Consider the following 24,158-nt stretch of genomic DNA (forward strand, 5'->3'; position numbering starts at 1 on the left):
ATTCCGTTCATCTGTCACATGCCTCTAGCATAGCGAACATGGATCCATCCCCTCCGATTCCTCCGACCGATAAATGCCCGGAGCCCAAAAAATATTCCCGGATATTTTCCCGCTCCGTCTGCAACGTGTAGCCTTGTGTTAGGTCACCCCTAGCACTGCGTATTTCCGTGTCATGCTTTGTGTACATTTCTTTGCCCGTTATTATTTGTTTCTCCCTCCTCTTTGTTCTCTGATAGACCCTGCGACTGCTGTCGATGCCCCTGTGATCGACTACATCATCGACGACCCTTCTTCCTTTCCAGCACAGCCACAACTACAGGATGCTGCTGATAACCCACAAGTATAGGGGATCGTTTGTAGCCTTCTTCGACATAAGAGTGTCGAACCCAACGAGGAGCTGAAGGCAGAACAAATATCCCCTCAAGTTCTATCGACCACCGATACAACTCTACGCACACTTGACGTTTGCTTTACCTAAAACAAGTATGAAACTATTTTGCGAGAATAAAACTATGAGTATTTGTGAGAATAAAACTACGAATAAAATGCAAGGTAATAAAGGTGGATAACTTTTGTCAACAAGAAAGTCATTTGTCCCTAGGCAATCGATAACAAGTGCCGGTAATCATTCTTGTAATTTTATATGAGGGAGAGGCATGAGCTAACATACTTTCTCTAATTGGATCATATGCACTTATGATTGGACCCCTAGCAAGCATCCGCAACTACTAAAGATCATTAAGGTCGTGAAACCCGACCATAGCATTAAGTATCAAGTCCTCTTTATCCCATACGCAACAACCCACCTACTCGGGTTTAAGCTTCTGTCACTCTCGCAACCCACCATAAGCGAACCATGAACGTATTGCAACGCCCTACAACGGAGAACCCTGTAACATCCCAAATTTTCAATTTGGAATGTTATACATTAGATCATCATTGCATATCATATTTTATTGCATTTTGGTTGATCCTCGAAACTCTACGCAACTCAAGGACCCACGGAGAGAGTTGGGGATTTCGTTATTTTCATATTTGAGTTTTCTCAAATTTTGAAAAGAGGATCGTTTGATTTTAATTATTTTTCTCTTCAAATATTTCCATTATGAAAATAAAAGAAAGGGGATAAAATGACTTCCCCAAAATAAAGAAATATTGGAGGTTAAATATTAAAATGAAATAAGAATTTATTCAGAGTTTTATCGCTATTTTATTTGAATTAGGAAAAAAATGCATTTTGCAAAATTGCATTATAGGTCCAAATAAATGTTCACTTTGTCCGCTATATTTTTAGAGGATGGGAAAATTTATTTTAGGATTTTTGGAGTCCGTTTAGTATTTCTTTTATTCATTTTCTGCACAGATTTTTTTTAAAAGCCAACCAACCTAGCCGGGCCGTGCCCGACTAGGACTTCGCCCGGCCGGCCCTTTAAGAGGCGAGGGCCGAGCTGCCCCAACTCTAGCCCCGCCCCCTCCAGATCCACCGCCACCGCCAGCCGCCGCCGCCGCCACTTGTCGCGCCGCCGCCGTCGCCACTTGTCACCACCGCCGTCACCCAGCCCCGCGCCGCCCGCGGACGCCGCCACTAGCCCGCTGAGGGAGTCCTGGATTAGGGGGTCCTCGGACAGCTGGATGATACGTCTCCAATGTATCTATAACTTTTGATTGTTCCATGCTATTATATTACCCCTTTTGGATGTTTATGGGCTTTATTTTACACATTTATATCATTTCTGGGACTAACCTACTAACCGGAGGCCCAGCCCGTATTGCTGTTTTTTTGCCTATTTCAGTATTTCAAAGAAAAGGAATATCAAAAAGAATCCAAACGGAATGAAACCTTCGGGAGCGTTATTTTTGGAACAAATCTGATTCGGAGAGCTTGGAGTGCAAGTATAGAAACTCCCGAGGCTCCCACGAGATAGGAGGGCACGCCCCCCCTGTAGGGCGCGCCCCCTGTCTCGTGGGCCCCTCGGGTGGCCACCGACGTACTTCTTCCTCCTATATATACCTACGGACCCCAAAAACATCCAGGAGCACCACGAAACACAATTTCCACCGCCGTAACCTTCTGTATCTGCGAGATCCCATCTTGGAGCTTTCGCCGGCACTCTGCCGGAGGGGAAATCGACCATGGAGGGCTTCTACATCAACACCATAGCCCCTCCAATGAGTTGTGAGTAGTTTACCATAGACCTACGGGTCCATAGTTATTAGTTAGATGGCTTCTTCTCTCTTTTTAGATCTCAATACAATGTTCTCCCCCTCTCTTGTGGAGATCTATTCGATGTAATCTCTTTTTGCGGTGTGTTTGTCGAGATCCGATGAATTGTAGGTTTATTATCAAGTTTATCTATGAATAATATTGGAATCTTCTCTGAATTATTTTATGTATGATTGAGTTATCTTTGCAAGTCTCTTCGAATTATCGGTTTGGTTTGGCCTACTAGATTGACCTTTCTTGCCATGGGAGAAGTGCTTAGCTTTGGGTTCAATCTTGCGGTGTTCTTACCCAGTGACAGAAAGGGTTGCAAGACACGTATTGTATTGTTGCCATCGAGGATAACAAGATGGGCTTTATATCATATTGCATGTGTTTATCCCTCTACATCATGTCATCTTGCTTAAAGTGTTACTTTCTTCTTATGAACTTAATACTCTAGATGCAGGCAGGAGTCGATCGATGTGTGGAGTAATAGTAGTAGATGCAGGCAGGAGTCGCTCTACTTGTTATGGACGTGATGCCTATATACATGATCATGCCTAGATAATCTCATAACTATGCACTTTTCTATCAATTGCTTGACAGTAATTTGTTCACCCACCGTAATACTTATGCTATCTCGAGAGAAGCCTCTAGTGAAACCTATGGCCCCCGGGTCTATCTCTTATCATCTTTGCTTTTAATCTACTTTATTTGCATCTTTACTTTTTGCATCTATATTATAAAATACCAAAAATATATTATTATCTCTCTATTAGATCTCACTTTCGCAAGAGGCCGTGAAGGGATTGACAACCCCTTTATCGCATTGGTTGCGAGTTCTCAGTTTGTTTGTGTAGGTGCGTGGGACTTTTGAGGAGCCTCCTACTCGATTGATACCTTGGTTCTCAAAACTGAGGGAAATACTTACGCTACACTTGCTGCATCACCCTCTCCTCTTCGGGGAAAACCAACGCAAGTTCAAGACGTAGCAAGAAGGATTTCTGGCGCCGTTGCCGGGGAGGTCTTCGCTCAAGTCAAGACATACCAAGTACCCATCACAAACCCATCTCCCTAGCATTTACATTATTTGCCTCTCGTTTTCCTCTCTCCCACTTCACCCTTGCCGTCTTATTCGCCCTCTCTTTCCCAATCCCCTCCTCTCTTTTTCGCTCGCCGTTTTTCTGCTTGCTTGTGTGTTGGATTACTTGTTGCCATGGCACAAGATAATACCAAGTTGTGTGACTTCTCGAATACCAATAATAATGATTTCCTTAGTACTCCGATTGCTCCTCTCAATGATGTTGAGTCTTATGAAATCAATGCTTCTTTGCTGAATCTTGTGATGAAAGATCAATTCGCCGACCTTCCTAGTGAAGATGCCGCTACTCATCTAAACAATTTTGTTGATTTGTGCGATATGCAAAATAAGAAAGATACAGATAACAATATTGTCAAATTGAAGTTATTTTCGTTTTCACTTAGAGATCGTGCTAAAATTTGGTTTTCGTCTTTGCCCAAAAATAGTATTGATTCTTGGAAGAAGTGCAAAGATGCTTTTATCTCTAAGTATTTTCCTCCCGCTAAGATCATCACTCTTAGGAACGATATTATGAATTTTAAACAACTAGATCATGAGCATGTTTCCCAATCTTGGGAAAGAATGAAATTGATGCTTCACAATTGCCCTACTCATGGTTTGAATTTATGGATGATCATACACAATTTTTATGCCGGTTTGAACTTTGCTTCTAGAAATCTCTTAGATTCGGCCGCGGGAGGCACGTTTATGGAAATTACGTTAGGGGATGCTACAACATTATTTGATAATATTATGGATAATTATTCTCAATGGCACACCGAAAGATCTTCTAGTAAAAAAGTGCATGCTATAGAAGAAATCAATGTTTTGAGTGGAAAGATGGATGAACTTATGAAGATGTTTGCTACTAAAAATACTCCTCTTGATCCCAATGATATGCCTTTGTCTTCCTTGATTGAGAATAATAATGAATCTATGGATGTGAATTTTGTTGGTAGGAATAGTTTTGGAAACAATGCTTATAGAGGAAATTTTAATACTAGACCGTTCCCTAGTAATCCCTCTAATAATTATGGAAATTCCTACAATAGTTCTTATGGTAATTTTAATAAGATGCCCTTTGATTTTGAGAATAGTGTGAAAGAATTTATGATTTCTCAAAAGAATTTTAATGCTTTGCTTGAAGAAAATCTGCTCAAAGTTGATGATTTGGCTAGGAACGTCGATAGACTTTCGCTTGATGTTAATTCTTTTAAACTTGGATATTCTTCTCCTAAGCATGATATCAACGAGTCTCTCAAAGTAATGAGAATTTCCATTGATGAGCGCAAGGAAAGAACCGCTAGATTGCGTGCTAAAAAAGAAAGCTTTATAAAAGCGTGTTCTTCTAGTCTCCGTGAAAATAATGATGAGGATCTTAAAGTTATTGATGCATCTCCGATTAGATCTTTAGATCTTTTTTTGCAAGATGAATTTTGATGATTATGGGAGTGATGATGAATCAACTTTGCCTAGAAGGCATCCCAAAAATTCGGAGTCTTTAGATCTTAATGCTAAATTTGGTAAAAGAGAGATTGGAGAATCCTCAACTTCTAATAATATTGAACCTACTATCTTGGATTTCAAGGAATTTGATTATGATAATTGCTCTTTAAAAGTTTGTATTTCCTTGTTGCAATCCGTTGTTAATTCTCCTCATGCTTATAGTCAAAATAAAGCTTTTACCAAACATATCGTTGATGCCTTGATGCAATCTTATGATGAAAAACTGAATTTGGAAGTTTCTATACCTAGAAAACTTAATGATGAGTGGGAACCTACTATAAAGATTAGAATTAAAGATTATGAGTGTTTTGCTTTGTGTGATTTGGGTGCTAGTGTTTCCACGATTCCGAAAACTTTATGTGATATTCTAGGTTTCCATGATCTTGATGATTGCTCTTTAAATTTGCACCTTGCGGATTCCACCATTAAAAAGCCTATGGGAAGGATCAATGATGTTCTTATTGTTGCAAATAGAAATTTGGTGCCCGTAGATTTTATCGTTCTTGATATAGATTGCAATCTTTCTTGCCCTATTATTCTTGGTAGACCTTTCCTTAGAACGATTGGTGCGATTATTGATATGAAGGAAGGGAACATTAGATTCCAATTTTCTTTAAATAAAGGCATGGAGCACTTTCCAAGAAAGAAAGTCAAATTACCTTATGAATCTATTATGCGTGCTACTTATGAATCTAGTGCCAAAGATGGCACTAGTTAAATCTTTCTTCGCTTTTATGCCTAGCTAGGGGCGTTAAACGATAGCACTAGTTGGTAGGCAAGCAAATTTTTTATGTTTTGTGTTTTTGCTCCTGTTTAGAAATAAAACTTGCATCTACTCTCTGTTTAGATGTGTTTTTATCTTTTAATTAGTGTTTGTGCCAAGTAGAACCTATAGGATAACCTACGATGATAGTTGATTTGATTTTGCTGAAAAACAGAAACTTTGCACGCACGAATATAATTTTGTTAAATCACAGGAACGTGCTTTTGCATTTATTATTTTTTTCGCTGTTCAATAGACAAATTTTCCAGGACTTCCTATTTTGGTAGGATTTTTAGAGTTCCAGAAGTTTGCATTAGTTACAGATTGCTATAGACTGTTCTGTTTTTGACAGATTCTGTTTTTCGTGTGTTGTTTGCTTATTTCAATGCATCTATGGCTAGTAAATTAGTTTATGAATTATAAAAAAGTTGGAATACAGTAGGTTTAACACCAAAATAAATAAATAATGAGTTCATTGCAGTACCTTATGTGGTGGTTTTCTTTTTTCTTTCACTAACGGAGCTTATAAGATTTCCTATTGAGTTTTGTGTTGTGAAGTTTTCAAGTTTTGGGTAAAGCTTTTATGGACTATGGAATAAAGGGTGGAAAGAGCCTAAGCTTGGGTATGCCCATGGCACCCCAAGATATTCAGGAATAGCCAAAAGCCTAAGCTTGGGGATGCCCCGGGAAGGCATCCCCTCTTTCGTCTTCGTTCATTGGTAACTTTACTTGGAGCTATATTTTTATTCGCCACATGATATGTGTTTTGCTTGGAGCGTCATGTATTATATTAGTCTTTGCTTGTTGGTTTACCACAATCATCCTTGATGTACACACCTTTTAGGAGAATCCTATTTGATTAGAATATGCTAGAATACTCTATGTGCTTCACTTATATCTTTTGAGCTTGATAGTTTTGCTCCAGTGCTTCACTTATATCTTTTAGAGCACGGTGGTGTCTTAATTTTGAAGAAATTGCTAGTCTCTCATGCTTCACTTATATTATTTTGAGAGTCTTTTAGAACAGCATGGTATTTGATATTATCATAAAGTTTGTCCTAGAATGATGAGCATCCAAGTTGGGTAAAATAAAAACTATCATAGGAAGTGAATTGGATGCTATGATCAACTTGATACTTGATAATTGTTTTGAGATATGGAGGTAGTGATATTAAGGTCATGCTAGTTGGGTGATTATGAATTTAAAGAATGCTTGTGTTGAAGTTTGTGACTCCCGTAGCATGCACGTATGGTGAACCGCTTTGTGATGAAGTTGGAGTATAATTTTATTTGTTGATTGTCTTCCTTATGAGTGGCGGTCGGGGACGAGCGATGGTCTTTTCCTACCAATCTATGCCCCTAGGAGCATGCGCATAGTGCTTTGGTTTTTGATGACTTCTAAATTTTTGCAATAAGTATATGAGTTCTTTTGATTAATGTTGAGTCCATGGATTATACGCACCCTTTCACCCTTGCACCATTGCTAGCCTCTCTTGTGCCGCGCAATTTTCGCCGGTACCATACACCCACCATACTCCTTCCTCAAAACAGCCACCATACCTACCTATTATGGCATTTCCATAGCCATTCTGAGATATATTTCCATGCAACTTTCCACCGTTCCGTTCATATGACACACATTACTTTTGTCATATTGCTCTTGGCATGATCATATAGTTGACATCGTATTTGTGGCAAGCCACCTTCATAATTTTCATACATGTCGCTCTTGATTCATTGCATATGCCGGTACACCGCCGGAGGCATTCATATAGAGTCATATTTTGTTCTAGCTTTGAGTTGTAAATCCATAAAAGTGTGATGATATTCATTATTAGAGCATTGTCCTAGTGAGGAAAGGATGATGAAGGCTATGATTCCCCCAAAAGTTGGGATGAGACTTCGGACTTTACAAAAAGAAAGAAAAAAAGAAAAAAATGAGAAAAATAAAAAAAGAGAAAGGCCAAAAAGAAAGAAAAAAAAGGAAGGCCAAAGAAAAAAAAGAAAAGAAAAAAAAGAGAAAAAGAAAAAGAAAAAGAATAAAATGAGAGAAAAAGAGAGAAGGGACAATGCTACTTTCTCTTTTTCCACACTTGTGCTTCAAAATAGCACCATGATCTTCATGATAGAGAGTCTCATATGTTGTCACTTTCATATACTAGTGGGAATTTTTCATTATAGAACTTGGCTTGTATATTCCAATGATGGGCTTCCTCAAAAGTGCCCTAGGTCTTCGTGAGCAAGCGAGTTGGATGCACACCCACTTAGTTTCTTTTGTTGAGCTTTCATATATTTATAGCTCTAGTGCATCCGTTGCATGGAAATCCCTACTCACTCACATAGATATCTATTAATGGGCATCTCCATAGCCCATTGATACGCCTAGTTGATGTGAGACTATCTTCTCCTTTTTGTCTTCTCCACATCCACCATTCTATTCCACATATAGTGCTATGTCCATGGCTCACACTCATGTATTGTGTGAAAGTTGAAAAAGTTTGAGATTATTAAAGTATGAAACAATTTCTTGGCTTGTCATCGGGGTTGTGCATGATTAAATACTTTGTGTGATGAAGATAGAGCAACAGCCAGACTATATGATTTTGCAGGGATAACTTTCTTTAGGCATGTATTTTGAGAAGACATGATTACTTTGATTAGTATGCTTGAAGTATTACTATTTCTTATGTCAATATGAACTTTTATTTTGTATTCATTTGGATCTGAACATTCATGCCACAATGAAGAAAATTACATTATGAATTATGCTAGGTAGCATTCCACATCAAAAATTCTCTTTTTGTCATTTACCTACTCGAGGACGAGCAGGAATTAAGCTTGGGGATGCTTGATACGTCTCCAATGCATCTATAATTTTTGATTGTTCCATGCTATTATATTCCCCTTTGGATGTTTATGGGCTTTATTTTACACATTTATATCATTTTTGGGACTAACCTACTAACCGGAGGCCCAACCCGTATTGCTGTTTTTTGCCTATTTCAGTATTTTGAAGAAAAGGAATATCAAACGGAGTCCAAATGGAATGAAACCTTCAGGAGCGTTATTTTTGGAACAAATCTGATCCGGAGAGCTTGGAGTGAAAGTCAAGAAACTCCCGAGGCTCCCACGAGATAGGAGGGCGCCCCCCTCTGTCTCGTGGGCCCCTCGGGCGGCCACCGACGTACTTCTTCCTCCTATATATACCTACGGACCCCGAGAACATCCAGGAGCACCACGAAACACAATTTCCACTGCCGTAACCTTCTGTATCCGCGAGATCCCATCTTGGAGCCTTCGCCGGCACTCTGCCGGAGGGGGAATCGACCATGGAGGGCTTCTACATAAACACCATAGCCCCTCCGATGAGTTGTGAGTAGTTTACCACAGACCTACGGGTCCATAGTTATTAGCTAGATGGCTTCTTCTCTCTTTTTGGATCTCAATACAATGTTCTCCCCCTCTCTTGTGGAGATCTATTCGATGTAATCTCTTTTTGCTGTGTGTTTGTCGAGATCCAATGAATTGTGGGTTTATGATCAAGTTTATCTATGAATAATATTTGAATCTTCTCTGAATTCTTTTATGTATGATTGAGTTATCTTTGCAAGTCTCTTTGAATTATCGGTTTGGTTTGGCCTACTAGATTGATCTTTCTTGCCATGGGAGAAGTGCTTAGCTTTGGGTTCAATCTTGCGGTGTTCTTACCCAGTGACAGAAAGGGCTGTAAGACACGTATTGTATTGTTGCCATCGAGGATAACATGATGGGGTTTATATCATATTGCATGTGTTTATCCCTCTACATCATGTCATCTTGCTTAAAGTGTTACTCTGTTCTTATGAACTTAATACTCTAGATGCAGGCAGGAGTCAGTCGATGTGTGGAGTAATAGTAGTAGATGCAGGCAGGAGTCGGTCTACTTGTTATGGGCGTGATGCCTATATACATGATCATGCCTATATAATCTCATAACTATGCACTTTTCTATCAATTGCTCGACAGTAATTTGTTCACCCACCGTAATACTTATGTTATCTCGAGAGAAGCCTCTAGTGAAACCTATGGCCCCCGGGTCTATCTCTTATCATCTTGGCTTTCAATCTACTTTATTTGCATCTTTAATTTTTGCATCTATATTATAAAATACCAAAAATATATTATTATCTCTCTATTAGATCTCACTTTCGCAAGAGGCCATGAAGGGATTGACAACCCCATTATCGCGTTGGTTGCGAGTTCTCAGTTTATTTGTGTAGGTGCGTGGGACTTTTGAGGAGCCTCCTACTGGATTGATACCTTGGTTCTCAAAACTGAGGGAAATACTTACGCTACACTTGCTGCATCACGCTCTCCTCTTCGGGGAAAACCAACGCAAGCTCAAGACGTAGCACTGGACCATATGCTTATGCCGGACTGTTGGACTATGAAGATACAAGATTGAAGACTTCGTCCTGTGTCCGGGTGGGACTCTCCTTTGCGTGGAAGGCAAGCTTGGCAATTCGGATATGTAGATTTCCTTCTCTGTAACCGACTCTGTGTAACCCTAGCCCCCTCCGATGTCTATATAAACCGGAGGGTTTAGTCCATAGGACAACAACAATTGAGAATCATAGGCTAGGTTCTAGGGTTAGCCTCTACGATCTCATGGTAGATCAACTCTTGTAATACTCATATCATCAAGATCAATCAAGCAAGAAGTAGGGTATTACCTCCATAGAGAGGGCCCAAACCTGGGTAAACATTGTGTCCCCCGCCTCCTGTTACCATTAGCCTTAGACGCACAGTTCGGGACCCCTACCCGAGATCCGCCGGTTTTGACACCGACATTGGTGCTTTCCTTGAGAGTTCCACTGTGACGTCACCATAAGGTTTGATGGCTCCTTCAATCGGCTACAACGATGCGGTCCAGGGTGAGGTTTTCCTCCGTGGATAGATCTTCGTATTCGGCGGCTTCGCACCACGGGCCAATTCGCTTGGCCGTCTGGAGCAGATCGATAGCTACGCCCCTGGCCATCAGGTCAGGTTTGGAAGCCTGAACTACACTACCGACATCCGCAGAGACTTGATCTTCGACGGATTCAAGCCCATGATAGGTGTGCCCTATAGTTGCGATGAGCATGACTTAGATCTACTATTGGACGCTATTCTACAACTGCCCCAGCTTTAAATCTAGAGCACATCGTGCCATCCGAGGACGGGTGTATGAACCCCGCCATGGAGGCCGCACACTCAGCAGCGATAGAGCCAAACACAGATCTCACTTCCAAGGAGGTCTGTGTCTTCGGACCCTCAGACTCGTCTCTGGCCATAGGCTCCGAACCGCGTGCATCTGTGCCCATCGGACCTGACTGGGCACCGATCTTGGAGTTTAGCTCCGCAGATATCTTTCAACACTCGCCCTTGGGCGACATGCTAAACTCATTAAAATCTCTCTCCCTGTCAGGAGACTCTTGGCCGAACTATGTCCGGCTTAAGTGGGAAGCGAACGACGAAGGAATTCGTTACCCACCCACCACCCACTTAATAGCCACTGTCGATGACTCAACTGACATGCTTGATTTTGACTTTGAAGACATCGACGGTATGGACGACGAGCCGGAGAAGAACAGGAACCACCGCCCACAGGGCGCTGGACAACCACCTCATCATATGATATATATATGGTGGACACACGCAAATAAAATGATGGCGAGGATCAAAAGGATGCAACAGAGGGTGACCCTCTCGAGAAGCAATCTAAGCGCCGACGTCAGCGGCGCCGCTCTTAACCCCGCCATAGCAAAAATAGCGATACCGGCACAAGAGACAATAGCACTCCGGATGATGCCGAAGACGAAAACAATCCTGCCCAGTGAAGCTTCGAGCAAGCCGGACGGGAGGATGGGCAAGATAGCCCTGATGAACAGGCAATGGATGGAGACTCGGAGGATGACAATTACATGCCCCTCTCCGAAGACGAGGTGAGCCTCGACGATGAAGAATTTATCGTGCCTGAGGATCCCGTCGACCAGGAGCGCTTCAAGAGCCGGCTTATAGCCACTACAAAGAGCCTGAAGAAAAAATAGCAGCAGCTTCAAGCTGATCAAGATCTGCTTACTGACAGATGGACTGAGGTCCTCGCAGCCGAGGAATACAGACTCGAGCGCCCAACCAAAAGTTACCCGAGGCGCAGGTTGTTACCTCAATTTGAGGATGAGGCACTAGAGCCTATACTACCAGTGCAGGATGCGGCTGACCGGCCACCTCGTGGCCGAGACAAAGCGGCGTATCAGCCCGAACACCAGCCCGCACCCCATCACCAAACAAATAAAAACACAAAGGCCCGGGGCTACACACATGACCTGCGAGACGAATTGGAAAACAAAGCAGGATAGTCAAGATTGATCTACGGATCATTGGGGCGCCCCCCAATGCGTGACGATGACCGCCACGCCGGATATACTAAATACAAATATGGCCGGGACGACTACAGCAGACCAGACTCATCTGAACTGCGTCGTGATGTAGCCAGGCATAGAGGCGCTGCACACCCCCTATGCTTCATTGACGAAGTAATGGAGCATGAATTCCCAGAGGGGTTCAAGCCCGTGAACATCGAACCATATGATGGGACAACAGACCCCGCGGTATGGATTGAAGATTTCCTTCTCCACATTCACATGGCCCGCAACAATGATCTACATGCCATCAAGTACCTCCCACCAAAACTCAAGGGACCGGCTCGGCATTGGCTGAATAGTCTGCCGGCAAACTCCATTGGCAATTGGGAGAACCTAGAAGACGCATTCCTCGACAACTTCCAGGGCACCTATGTGCGACCACCGGATGCTGATGATTTAAGTCACATAACCCAACAGCTAGGAAATTCTAGACTCGGTTCCTAACTAAAAAGAACCAAATCGTCGACAGTCCGGATGCCGAAGCCCTAGCGCCCTTTAAACATAACATCCGTGATGGGTGGTTTGCCCGGCACCTTGGCCAAGAGAAGCCGAAATCCATGGCAGCCCTTATGACACTTATGACCCGCTTTTGCATGGGCTAGTATAGCTGGTTGGCTCGTAGCAACATCACTTCAAGAAATCCTGGCACTTCAGACGCCAGAGATAGCAACGGCAAGCCCCGGCGCAACAGACACAAGCGTCGCAATAATGGCGATAACGCCAAAGACACGACCGTCAATGCCGGATTCAGTGGCTCCAAATCCGGTCAAGGAAAAAGCCATTTAAAAGAAACAATCCAGGCCCGTCCAGTCTGGACCGCATACTCGATCGCTCATGTCAAATCCACGGACCCTCGATAAACCAGCCAACCACACCAACAGAGAATGTTGGGTATTTAAACAGACCGTCAAGTTGAATGCCAAAAACAAGGAAAAGGCGCTGCATAGTGATGACGATGAGGAGCCCCGGCCGCCGAGCACAGGAGGACAAAAGAAATTTCCTCCCAAGTAAAAACGGTGAATATGATATATGCCACCCATATTCCCAAGCGGGAGCGGAAGCGTGCACTAAGAGACGTCTACACGATGGAGCTAGTTGCCCCAAAATTCAACCCATGGTCTTCCTGTCCGATCATCTTTGATCACAGGGACCATCCGACCAGTATCCGCCATGGAGGCTCAGGCGCACTGGTCCTTGACCCTGTCATTGACGGACTCCACCTCACACGAGTCCTCATGGATGGTGGCAGTAGCCTGAACCTGCTCTATCAGGATATAGTGCGCAAAATGGGTATCGATCCCTCAAGGATCAAACCCACCAAAACCACCTTCAAAGGTGTCATACCAGGTGTAGAGGCTTGTTGTACGGGCTCAATCACACTAGAAGTGGTCTTCGGATCCCCAGACAACTTTCGAAGCGAGGAGTTAATCTTCGATATCGTCCCCTTCCGCAGTGGTTATCATGCACTGCTAGGATGAACTGCATTCGCTCGATTCAATGCGGTGCCGCACTATGCCTACCTCAAGCTCAAGATGCCCGGACCTCGTGGGGTTATAACAGTCAATGGAAACACAGAGCACTCCCTCCATACGGAGGAGCACACTGTGGCCCTCGCAGCAGAAGTACAGAGCAGCCTCCTTAGGCAGACCTCCAATTCGGCAATAAAGCCCCCAGACACCGTCAAGCAATCCGGAGTACTCTGCAACAGGATCATCTGGCCCGTCCAGAGCTCGCCTAGCAATTCGGCCTCCGTCCTAGTCCCAGTCAAGCGGTGAAATTTGTGCCGCGCGTACATCATTATGCACTTAAAATACCATGGGCATAGACGGAGGCACAACTATAATGCGGTCCACAATGCGGCTCAACCGCCCCAAGATTTGTATACCTTCACCCTTTTCTTTCTTTTAGGTCCCTATCTTCTTGAGGCTCTTACGATAACCTAATCATCAGACCCATCACGGGACAGAAACACCAAGGAGGCAGGGAGCTTTGACGTACAAGGGAATCCCCAGGTGGTCTCTGATAACGATTGTTATACATGTTTTACATACCTACACGCAGCTCGCTCTTGGTTAGGGCATGTCAAATAAGTCCTATTTTGCTTATCGCACTACTTGTATACGTACGCCTTGACGTATCATTCAAATAACAATGGAAAATAATGTACAGCGTCAGCTTATTACTACATTTCTTTTTCTTTTTCCTTGATTGTTTATTTATTACAAATCGCACCCATACATTCTGGACCGTTCAGTTCGCCAGGGGCTTCAGTGTACCCCATAACACGACAAGAAAGTCCGAACACTTTCGACAGTGCGGCACCCCAAACTTATAGCATTATATGCATCAGCTCCAAATCATGTCTTGGGTCAATAGTTGGGTTGCCTGACTCGTGTGCTTGCTACCCTATGTTCCGCTATATTGGCTAGGGTAGTAAAGGGAGAACTACTGCGATTGTGTCCCGGTTCTTTCGGACGAGCACCTCAGTAGAGAAAGCCGAAAACTGACTGTCATGATGCGGCGAGAGCTGGTCGCTGTTCGAGAGGTTTCAAATCCTTAAAGATTTTTCCACTTCAGGCGAGAAATCGGTCCTTGTCCGATTTAGGCATGTATAGCACCCCAAGTTCGGCCTTCCAAATACCAGGGGCTATGCCAAAATTTAAAATTATAGAACTTCTATGACTAAGTGAGAGTGATAAAGCTGTATAGTGCGATTGCCTTGTTCGTTGCGCTAAACACCTCCTTGAAGGACCAAAAACTTGGATAAAGAGTGTTTAGATTTATCCCGAACACCCCTGTACTAGTTACATGGGGGTAGAAGCCGACGACTGGCCAACTCTCAGATTTTGTAAGCGGCCGCACATGAGGTAAAATTTTAAATCAACAAGCGTTATATTGCGCAAATGAACTTGTTTCATATTACAGGATAAAATGAGTGCATTCACTCAACATCCTTAGCACATTGCTCCGCCACAAGGCAGGAGCCCTTCAGGACACTGTCATAGTAATTTTCGGGCCGGCGGTGCTCCTTGCCCTTTGGTGGCCCCTCGGTCATCAGCTTTTCGGCATCCATCTTCGCCCAGTGCACTTTTGTGCGGGCGAAGGCCATGCGCACACCTTTAATGCAAACTGACTGCTTTATGACTTCAAGCCGCGGGCAGGCATTCACAAGCCGCTTCACGAGGCCTAAGTAGCTGCTGGGCATAGGCTTGGCAGGCCACAGCCGGACTATGAGGTCCTTCATGGCTAGTTTGGCTGCCTTGTGCAGCTCGACCAGTTGCTTCAGCTGGTCGCTCAAGGGCATCGGATGTTATGTCCCAAGATACTGAGACCAAAACAACTTCTCCGTCGAGCTCCCTTCTTCGGCTCGGTAGAACTCTGCGGCATCAGATATGCTATGCGGTAGATCTGCAAACGCTCCTGGAGAGCTCCAAATTCGGGTAAGTAAAAGGAAAGTCTCCTTCACATGCTTGCTTTGCATAATGAATGCCTTACCCGCCGCAATCTTCTTAGCCGCCTGAATCTCCTGGAGGGCCTTTTGGGCTTCGGCTTTGGCGTCTTGCACGCTCTGGAGGGCCTTAGCAAGCTCGGACTCTTGAGTCTTAGAGTCGCGCTCCAAGGACTCGTATTTCTTGACGAAATCCTGGAGCTCTTGTTGGACCTCGTTGACCTGGGCCTCTTGCTTCTCGCGCTCGACGCGCTCCTTGGCCGCTTTGTCTTCGGCCTCGGCCAGCGCCTTTTTGAGGGCCGCCACTTCGGTCGTGGCCCCTACCAAAATTCATGACGCTTCTATCAGAAGAAACCATTTTCCTTTATAAATATACAGACGGGGTCTTGCGTACCTTGACTTTCCTCGAGCTGCCTCTTCACGAGGCCGAGATCTCCCTCGGTCCGCTCCAGGTCCCGCTTCAGTCCGGAGACCTCCGCAGTACGAGCGGCAGCGGCCAGCAGCGACGCCTGCTTATTCACATAGACATATTCTGTTAGACTCCTGCGAATGTTATTTGATCCTCTGTTCGGCTTTTCTTTCCGAACACCAAACAGAGCATCAGGGGTTACTGTCTATACTGTGATATTCTCTTACAATTTTATTACTTACCTCAAAGCCTGTTAGGAGGCTAGCGCAGGCTTCTGTCAATCCGCTTCTGGCGGAATGGACCTTCTCAATCACCGTACTCATAAGAGTACGGTGTTCTTCATCAATGGAAGCGCCGCGAAGCACTTCCAGCAAGTTGTCCGATGCCTCTGGATGGACAGAGGTCATCGGTACAGGCGGCTCACCCCCCTTAGAGAGAGTCCGCTTGCCTGAATTCGGAACCACTTGGGTTTCCGGAGCCGTATTCAGCTGGGGGCCAAACTTGCTGCGGCCCCCATTATTGGAGTCCATGGGGGTCTTCCCCCCATGTGCCCGGCGACTGGGATTTCTCCTGGGGGCGTCTCCGGAACTGTCTCCCATTGGCCCGGTATCCTTTGAGACAACACCTCGGTGTCGTTCGCGGGCTTGGGGGAGGAGGCTGTCGGGAGTCAATCGCTGTTCATCGCCGACGGGCCTAGAGACCCCTTCGAAGAGGAGGATATATCGATGCTGGATTTGGCCGGACTACAAGTACACGTCTATCACGATAAGAAGCAGTAAAACAAACATACCAGAAATGCTATTGTGTCCGGATACTTACGACTTAGCCAGGGGCTTGTCCCTGGGCTCCCACTCCTCGCCGCTGTAGGTGGCTATAGTGGAATGGTCCGAAAGGAGGGTTTTTCCCTTCTTGGACACCTCGGCCTCCCCAGGTGGGGCGGCCTTCCTCTTCTTTCTCCCCCCGGTGGGGGGGGGGGAAGGGATTTCCTCCTCCTCCTCCTCGTCTTCGGAGGAGGAGGGCGTCTCGGTGTCGTCAGACATCACATCCGACGCAACCTTGCGCCGGAGACCTTCTCTGGTCCCCGCGGCCTTCTTCTTGGCCTTCTTCTCCGGCACCTCATAGGGCGCCAGAAACAACATCTTCGTTAGAAGATGCGATTCTGGGTCTTCAGGTAGCGGAGCTGGACAGTCAATCTGCTCCACTATCGCTACCCAGGCCTGTGAAATTGGCATGGAGGCTTAGATTCCTCCCGCGGATGTGCTGGCAAAAGGCATATCTTGCAAAATATGAAAACTTACCAGATTGGCTGGGCGCTTTGCGCTGAGTCCACGATCTTCGGTTAGGGCGGTGGTACCTCGATGGCCTTGAAGAGCACCTTCTAGACATCTTCGTGCGTCGTGCCGAAGAGCTCTTGCAGCGTCTGGTGTTCGGCCGGGTCGAACTCCCACATATTGCAAACCCATCTCTGACACGGAAGGATCCGACGGAGGAGCATAACCTGGACTACGTTGACAAGCTTGATTTTCTTGCTTATCATATTCCGGACACAGGTCTGAAGTTCGGTCAGCTCTTCCGTTGAGCCCCAGGCTAAGCCCTTCTCTTTCAAAGTGGTGAGCCGCATGGGGATGCTGGATCAAAATTCGGGGGTAGCCGCCCAGTTGGCGCTGCGCGGCTCGGTGATGTAGAACCACCCCGATTGCCACCCCTTCATGATCTCCACGAAGGAGCCTTCAGGCCAGGTGACATTGGGCATCTTGCCCACCATGGCGCCCCCGCACTCCGCTTGTTGGCCGCCCACCACCTTTGGCTTCACGTTGAAGGTCTTCAGCCATAGGCCGAAGTGGGGCGTAATGCGGAGGAAGGCCTCACACACGACGATGAACGCCGAGATGTTGAGGATGAAGTTGGGGGCCAGATCATGGAAATCCAGCCCGTAGTAGAACATTAGTCCGTGGAGGAACGAGTGGAGGGGGAATCCCAGCCCGCGGACAAAGTGAGAAAGGAATACTACCCTTTCCTAGGGTTTCGGGGTAGGGATGATCTGCCCTTCGGCCGGAAGCTGATGCGCGATGTTTACGGACAGGTATCTGGCCTCCCGATGCTTCGTGATGTCCTCCTCTGTAATGGAGGGGGCCATCCAATTGCCTCCCACTCCGGACATGCTCGGAATGACTTTGCGGAGAAGGTGAAAGCTTGGGCGTTGGAGCTCGAGAATGGATGAGCAGAGGAAAAAGAAGGCGTGGGTGAAAAAGGGGAATCCTTATCTCTTTATAAAGGCGGTAGAAACTATGCACCTCCCCTCTTGCCCTATAAACTCTCTTATTACCCAACTGCCATGTTGATGGCGCGGTTGGGTTACTAATACGTCCATTTTGCATCATGCTTTTATATAAATATTTATTGCATTATGGGTTGTTATTATACATTATATCTCAATACTTATGGCTATTCTCTCTTATTTTACAAGGTTTACCATGAAGAGGGGGGATGCCGGCAGCTGGAATTCTGGCTGGAAAAGGAGCAAACGTTGGAAACCTATTCTGCACAACTCCAAATGACCTGAGACTCCATGAAACAACTTTTTCGATTTAATAAGAAATTATGAGCAAAAGAAATAGGCCAGGCGGCCCACACCCTATCCAAGAGACAGGCGGGCGCGCCCCCCCAAGGCGCCCCCCTATCTCCTCGGCCCCCTGGTGGGCTTCCGGCATCCATCTTCTGCTATATGAAGGGGTTTGTCCTGGAACTATTCATGGGCAAGCTTACGGGACGAAACTCCGCCGCCACGAGGCGGAACCTTGGCGGAATCAATCTAGGGCTCTGGCGGAGCTGTTCTGCCGGGGACACTTCCCTCCGGGAGGGGGAAATCATCACCAACGTCAGCACCAATGATCCTCTCATCAAGAGGAGGTCAATCTCCATCAACATCTTCACCAGCACTATCTCATCTCAAAACCCTAGTTCATCTCTTGTATCCAATCTTGTATCAAAACCACAAATTGGTACCTGTGGGTTGCTAGTAGTGTTGATTACTCCTTGTAGTTGATGCTATTTGGTTTACTTGGTGGAAGATCATATGTTCAGATCCTTCATGCATATTATTACCCCTCTGATTATGAACATGAATATGCTTTGTGAGTAGTTACGTTTGTTCTTGAGGACATGGGTGAAGTCTTGCTATTAGTAGTCATGTGAATTTGGTATTCGTTCGATATTTTGATGAGATGTATGTTGTCTCTCCTCTAGTGGTGTTATGTGAACGTCGACTACATGACACTTCACCATTATTTGGGCCTAGAGGAAGGCATAGGGAAGTAATAAGTAGATGATGGGTTGCTAGAGTGACAGAAGCTTAAACCCTAGTTTATGCGTTGCTTCGTTAGGGGTTGATATGGACCCATATGTTTAATGCTGTGGTTAGGTTTACCTTAATATTCCTTTTGTAGTTGCGGATGCTTGCAATAGGGGTTAATCATAAGTGGGATGCTTGTCCATGTTAGGGCAGTACCCAAGTGTCGGTCCACCCACATATCAAATTATCAAAGTACCGAACGCGAATCTTATGAACCTAATGAAAACTAGCTTGACGATAATTCCCAATGTGTCTTCGGGAGCTCCTTCCTCATTATTAGAATTTGTCCAGGCTTATCCTTTGCTACATAAAGGATTGGGCCACCTTGCTGCACTTTATTTACTTTACTTACTTTTTGCTCGTTACTATTTATCTTATCACAAAACTATCTATTACCTACTATTTCAGTGATAGTAGAGAAAACCTTACTGAAAACCGCTTATCATTTCCTTCTGCTCCTTGTCAGGTTCGACACTCTTACTTATCGAAAGGACTACGATAGATCACCTACACTTGTGGGTCATCAGTTACCCACACCCGTATTGATGAGAATCCCGTGATGAGGGGACACGATCTCTGCTTCGACAAGACGTGCCAATAAAACCGCCTCGCAAGATGTGCGGTAGCAGGTCGAGAAAATGGTTCGAATAATGACGGGCTGCGGCGTGATGTCATGCTATGAAAAGTTGTCAGTAGATTAAACTCATGGAATATTGTGCTCTCTATGGTGGTATGTGGAATTTTTTTGCAGAGCCGGACATGATTCTTGTGTTCAAGATCTTCTTTGGAGTACTCGGAGAAGGAACCCGCCTTGCAATGCCAAAGACAATCTGTACATCGGACTCATCGTCATTGAAGCCTGGTCCTATGCATCTTGTTCATCGTAATTGTAATTACATATATAATTTCTGGCCTCGCGAAGGAGAAAGCATCGCTCAAGCTTGGGGGAGGCTTAAGTCAATGTTGTATTCATGCCCCAATCATGAGCTCTCTCAGGAAATGATTATTCGGAATTTTTATGCTCGGCTTTCTCGTGATAATCGCAACTTGCTCGATACTTCCTGTGCTGGTTCCTATATGCTGAAGATTATTGATTTCAAATGGGACTTATTGGAAAGAATTAAACGCAACTCTGAAGATTGGGGTTCCGACGATGGTAAGGAGTCAGGTATGACACCTAAGTTTGATTGTGTTAAATCTTTTATGGATACCGATGCTTTCTGTGGATTTAGCTCTAAGTATGGACTTGACACTAAGATAGTAGCTACTTTTTGTGAAACCTTTGCTACTCACGTTGATCTCCCTAAAGAGAAGTGGTTTAAATATAATCCTCCTGTTGAAATGAAAGTAGTTGCACCTATTACAGTTGAAGAGAAGACTATTACATATAGTGATCCTATTATTCCTACTGCTTATGTTGAAAAACCTCCTTTTCCTGTTAGGATAAAAGATCATGTTAAAGCTTCGACTATTATTCGTAAGAGTAATACCAGGACATACATACCTTCTGAGCAAATTAATGTTGAACCTGACATTGCCATGATTAAAGATCTTTTGGATGAGGATTTAGATGGGCATGTTATCTCTTTCTTGGGTGAAACTACTAATATTGCTAGACCCGACACTAAGACACGTAGACCTGTTGTTGGCACGCCTGTTATTTCTGTTAAAATAGGAGATCATTGTTATCATGGTTTATGTGATATGGGTGCCAGTGCTAATGCGATACCTTATGATCTGTATAAAGAAATTATGCACGATATTGCACCTGTTGAATTAGAAGACATTGATGTTACTATTTAGCTTGCCAATAGGGACACCATTAAACCTTTTGGGATTGTTAGAGATGTTGAAGTCTTGTGTGGGAAGATTAAATACCCTGCTGATTTTCTTGTTCTTGGTTCCCCACAAGATGATTTTTGTGCCATTATTTTTGGTAGACCCTTCTTTAATACTGCTAGTGCTAAGATTGATTGTGAAAAGAATATTGTCACTGTTGGCTTAGATGGTATGTCTCATGAGTTTAATTTCGCTAAGTTTAGTAGACAACATCGTGAAAAGGAACCATCTAGTAAGGATGAAATTATTGGTCTTTCTTCCATTGCTGTTCCTCCAACTGATCCATTAGAACAATATTTGCTAGGCCATGAAAACGATATGTTTATGAAGGAAAGGGAAGAAATAGATGAAGTGTTCCCTAAACAAGAACCTATGCTGAAACATAATCTTCCTGTTGAAATTCTTGGGGATCCCCCTCCACCCAAGGGTGATCTCGTGTTTGAACTCAAACCATTACCTGATAATCTTAAGTATGCTTATCTTGATGAAAAAGAAATATATCCTGTTATTATTAGTGCTAACCTTTCAGAGAAAGAAGAAGAAAGATTATTGAAAACTCTAAAGAAGCACTATGTTGAAAAACCTCCCTTCCCTGTTAGGATAAAGGATCATGCTAGAGCTTCGACTGTTGTTCGTAAGAGTAATACTAGGACTTATACACCTCCTGAGCAAATTAATGTTGAACCTAGTATTGCTATGGTTAAAGATCTCTTGGATGAGGATTTAGATGGGCATGTTATTTCTTTTTTGGTTGAGACCGCTAATATTGCTAGACCTGATACTAAGACACGTAGACCTGTCGTAGGCATGCCTGTTATTTCTGTTAAAATAGGAGATCGTTGTTATCATGGCTTATGTGATATGGGTGCTAGTGCTAGTGCGATACCTTATGATCTATATAAAGAAATTATGCACGACATTGCACCCGTTGAATTAGAAGACATTGATGTTACTATTAAGCTTGCTAATAGGGATACCATTAAACCTATTGGGATTGTTAGAGATGTTGAAGTTTTGTGTGGGAAGGTTAAATACCCTGCTGATTTTCTTGTTCTTGGTTCCCCACAAGATGATTTTTGTCCCATTATTTTTGGTAGACCCTTCTTGAATACTGCTAGTGCTAAGATTAATTGTGAAAAAAATATTGTCACTGTTGGCATAGATGGTATGTCTCATGAGTTTAATTTCGCTAAGTTTAGTAGACAACCTCGTGAAAGGGAACCACCTAGTAAGGATGAAATTATTGGTCTTGCTTCCATTGTTGTTCCTCCAACTGATCCGTTAGAACAATATTTGCTAGACAATTAAAATGATATGTTTATGAAGGAAAGGGAAGAAATAGATGAAGTGTTCCTTAAACAGGAACCTATGTTGAAACATAACCTTCCCGTTGAAATTCTTGGGGATCCCCCTCCACCCAAGGGTGATCCCATGTTTGAACTCAAACCATTACCTGATAATCTTAAGTATGCTTATCTTGATGAAAAAGAAATATATCCTGTTATTATTAGTGCTAACCTTTCAGAGAAAGAAGAAGAAAGATTATTGAAAAGTCTGAAGAAGCACCGAGCTGCTATTGGATATACTCTGGATGATCTTAAGGGCATTAGTCCCACATTATGTCAACACAAAACTTTAGTGGAGAAAGATGCCAAACCAGTTAGAGATCCTCAAAGACGATTAAATCCCAAGATGAAGGAAGTGGCAAGAAAGGAGATACTAAAGCTCCTTGAGGCAGGTATTATTTATCCTGTTGCTGATAGTGAATGGGTAAGTCATGTTCATTGTGTTCCTAAAAAGGGAGGTATTACCGTTGTTCCTAATGATAAAGATGAATTGATCCCGCAAAGAATTTTTACAGGTTATAGGATGGTAATTGATTTCCGTAAGTTAAATAAAGCTACTAAGAAAGATCATTACCGTTTACCTTTTATTGATCAAATGCTAGAAAGGCTATCCAAACACACACATTTTTGCTTTCTATATGGTTATTTCGGCTTCTCTCAGATACCTGTATCAGCGGGGGATCAATCTAAAACTACTTTTACTTGCCCTTTTGGTACTTTTGCTTATAGACGTATACCTTTTGGTTTATGTAATGCACCTGCTACCTTTCAAAGATGCATGATGGCTATATTTTTTGATTTTTGTGAAAAGATTTGTGAGGTATTCATGGATGATTTCTCCGTCTATGGATCCTCTTTTGATGATTGTTTGAGCAACCTTGATCGAGTTTTGCAGAGATGCGAAGACACTAGCTCGTCCTAAATTGGGAAAAGTGTCACTTTATGGTTAATGAAGGCATTGTCTTGGGGCACAAGATCTCTGAGAGAGGTATTGAAGTTGATAAAGCCAAAGTTGATGCTATTGAAAAGATGCCATGTCCCAAGGACATAAAAGGTATAATAAGTTTCCTTGGTCATGCCGGTTTTTATAGGAGGTTCATTAAGGACTTTTCTAAAATCTCTAGGCCTCTGACTAACTTATTGCAAAAAGATATTCCTTTTGTCTTTGATGATGATTGTGTAGAAGCATTTGAAACACTTAAGAAAGCTTTGATCACTGCACCTATTGTTCAACCACCTGATTGGAATTTACCTTTTGAAATTATGTGCGATGCTAGTGATTATGCTATAGGGGCTGTTTTAGGGCAAAGAGTCGATAACAAATTGAATGTTATCCATTATGCTAGCAAGACTCTTGATACTGCTCAAAGAAATTATGCTACCACCGAAAAAAAATTCTTAGCAGTTGTGTTTGCATGTGATAAGTTTAGACCTTATATCGTTGATTCCAAAGTTACTATTCACACCGCTCATGCTGCTATTAAATACCTTATGGAAAATAATGATGCTAAGCCTAGACTCATTAGATGGGTTCTCTTGCTCCAAGAATTTGACTTGCATATTGTTGATAGAAAAGGAGCTGAGAACCCTGTTGCAGACAACTTGTATAGGCTAGAAAATGTTCTTGATGACCCACTGCCTATTAATGATAGCTTTCCTGATGAACAATTAGCGGTCGTCAATGCTTCTCGTACTGATCCTTGGTATGCTGACTATGCTAATTACATTCTTGCTAAATATATACCGCCTAGTTTCACATACCAACAAA

This window comes from Triticum dicoccoides, chromosome 4B (genome assembly GCF_002162155.2).
Source record: "Triticum dicoccoides isolate Atlit2015 ecotype Zavitan chromosome 4B, WEW_v2.0, whole genome shotgun sequence".
Lineage (NCBI taxonomy): Eukaryota > Viridiplantae > Streptophyta > Magnoliopsida > Poales > Poaceae > Triticum > Triticum dicoccoides.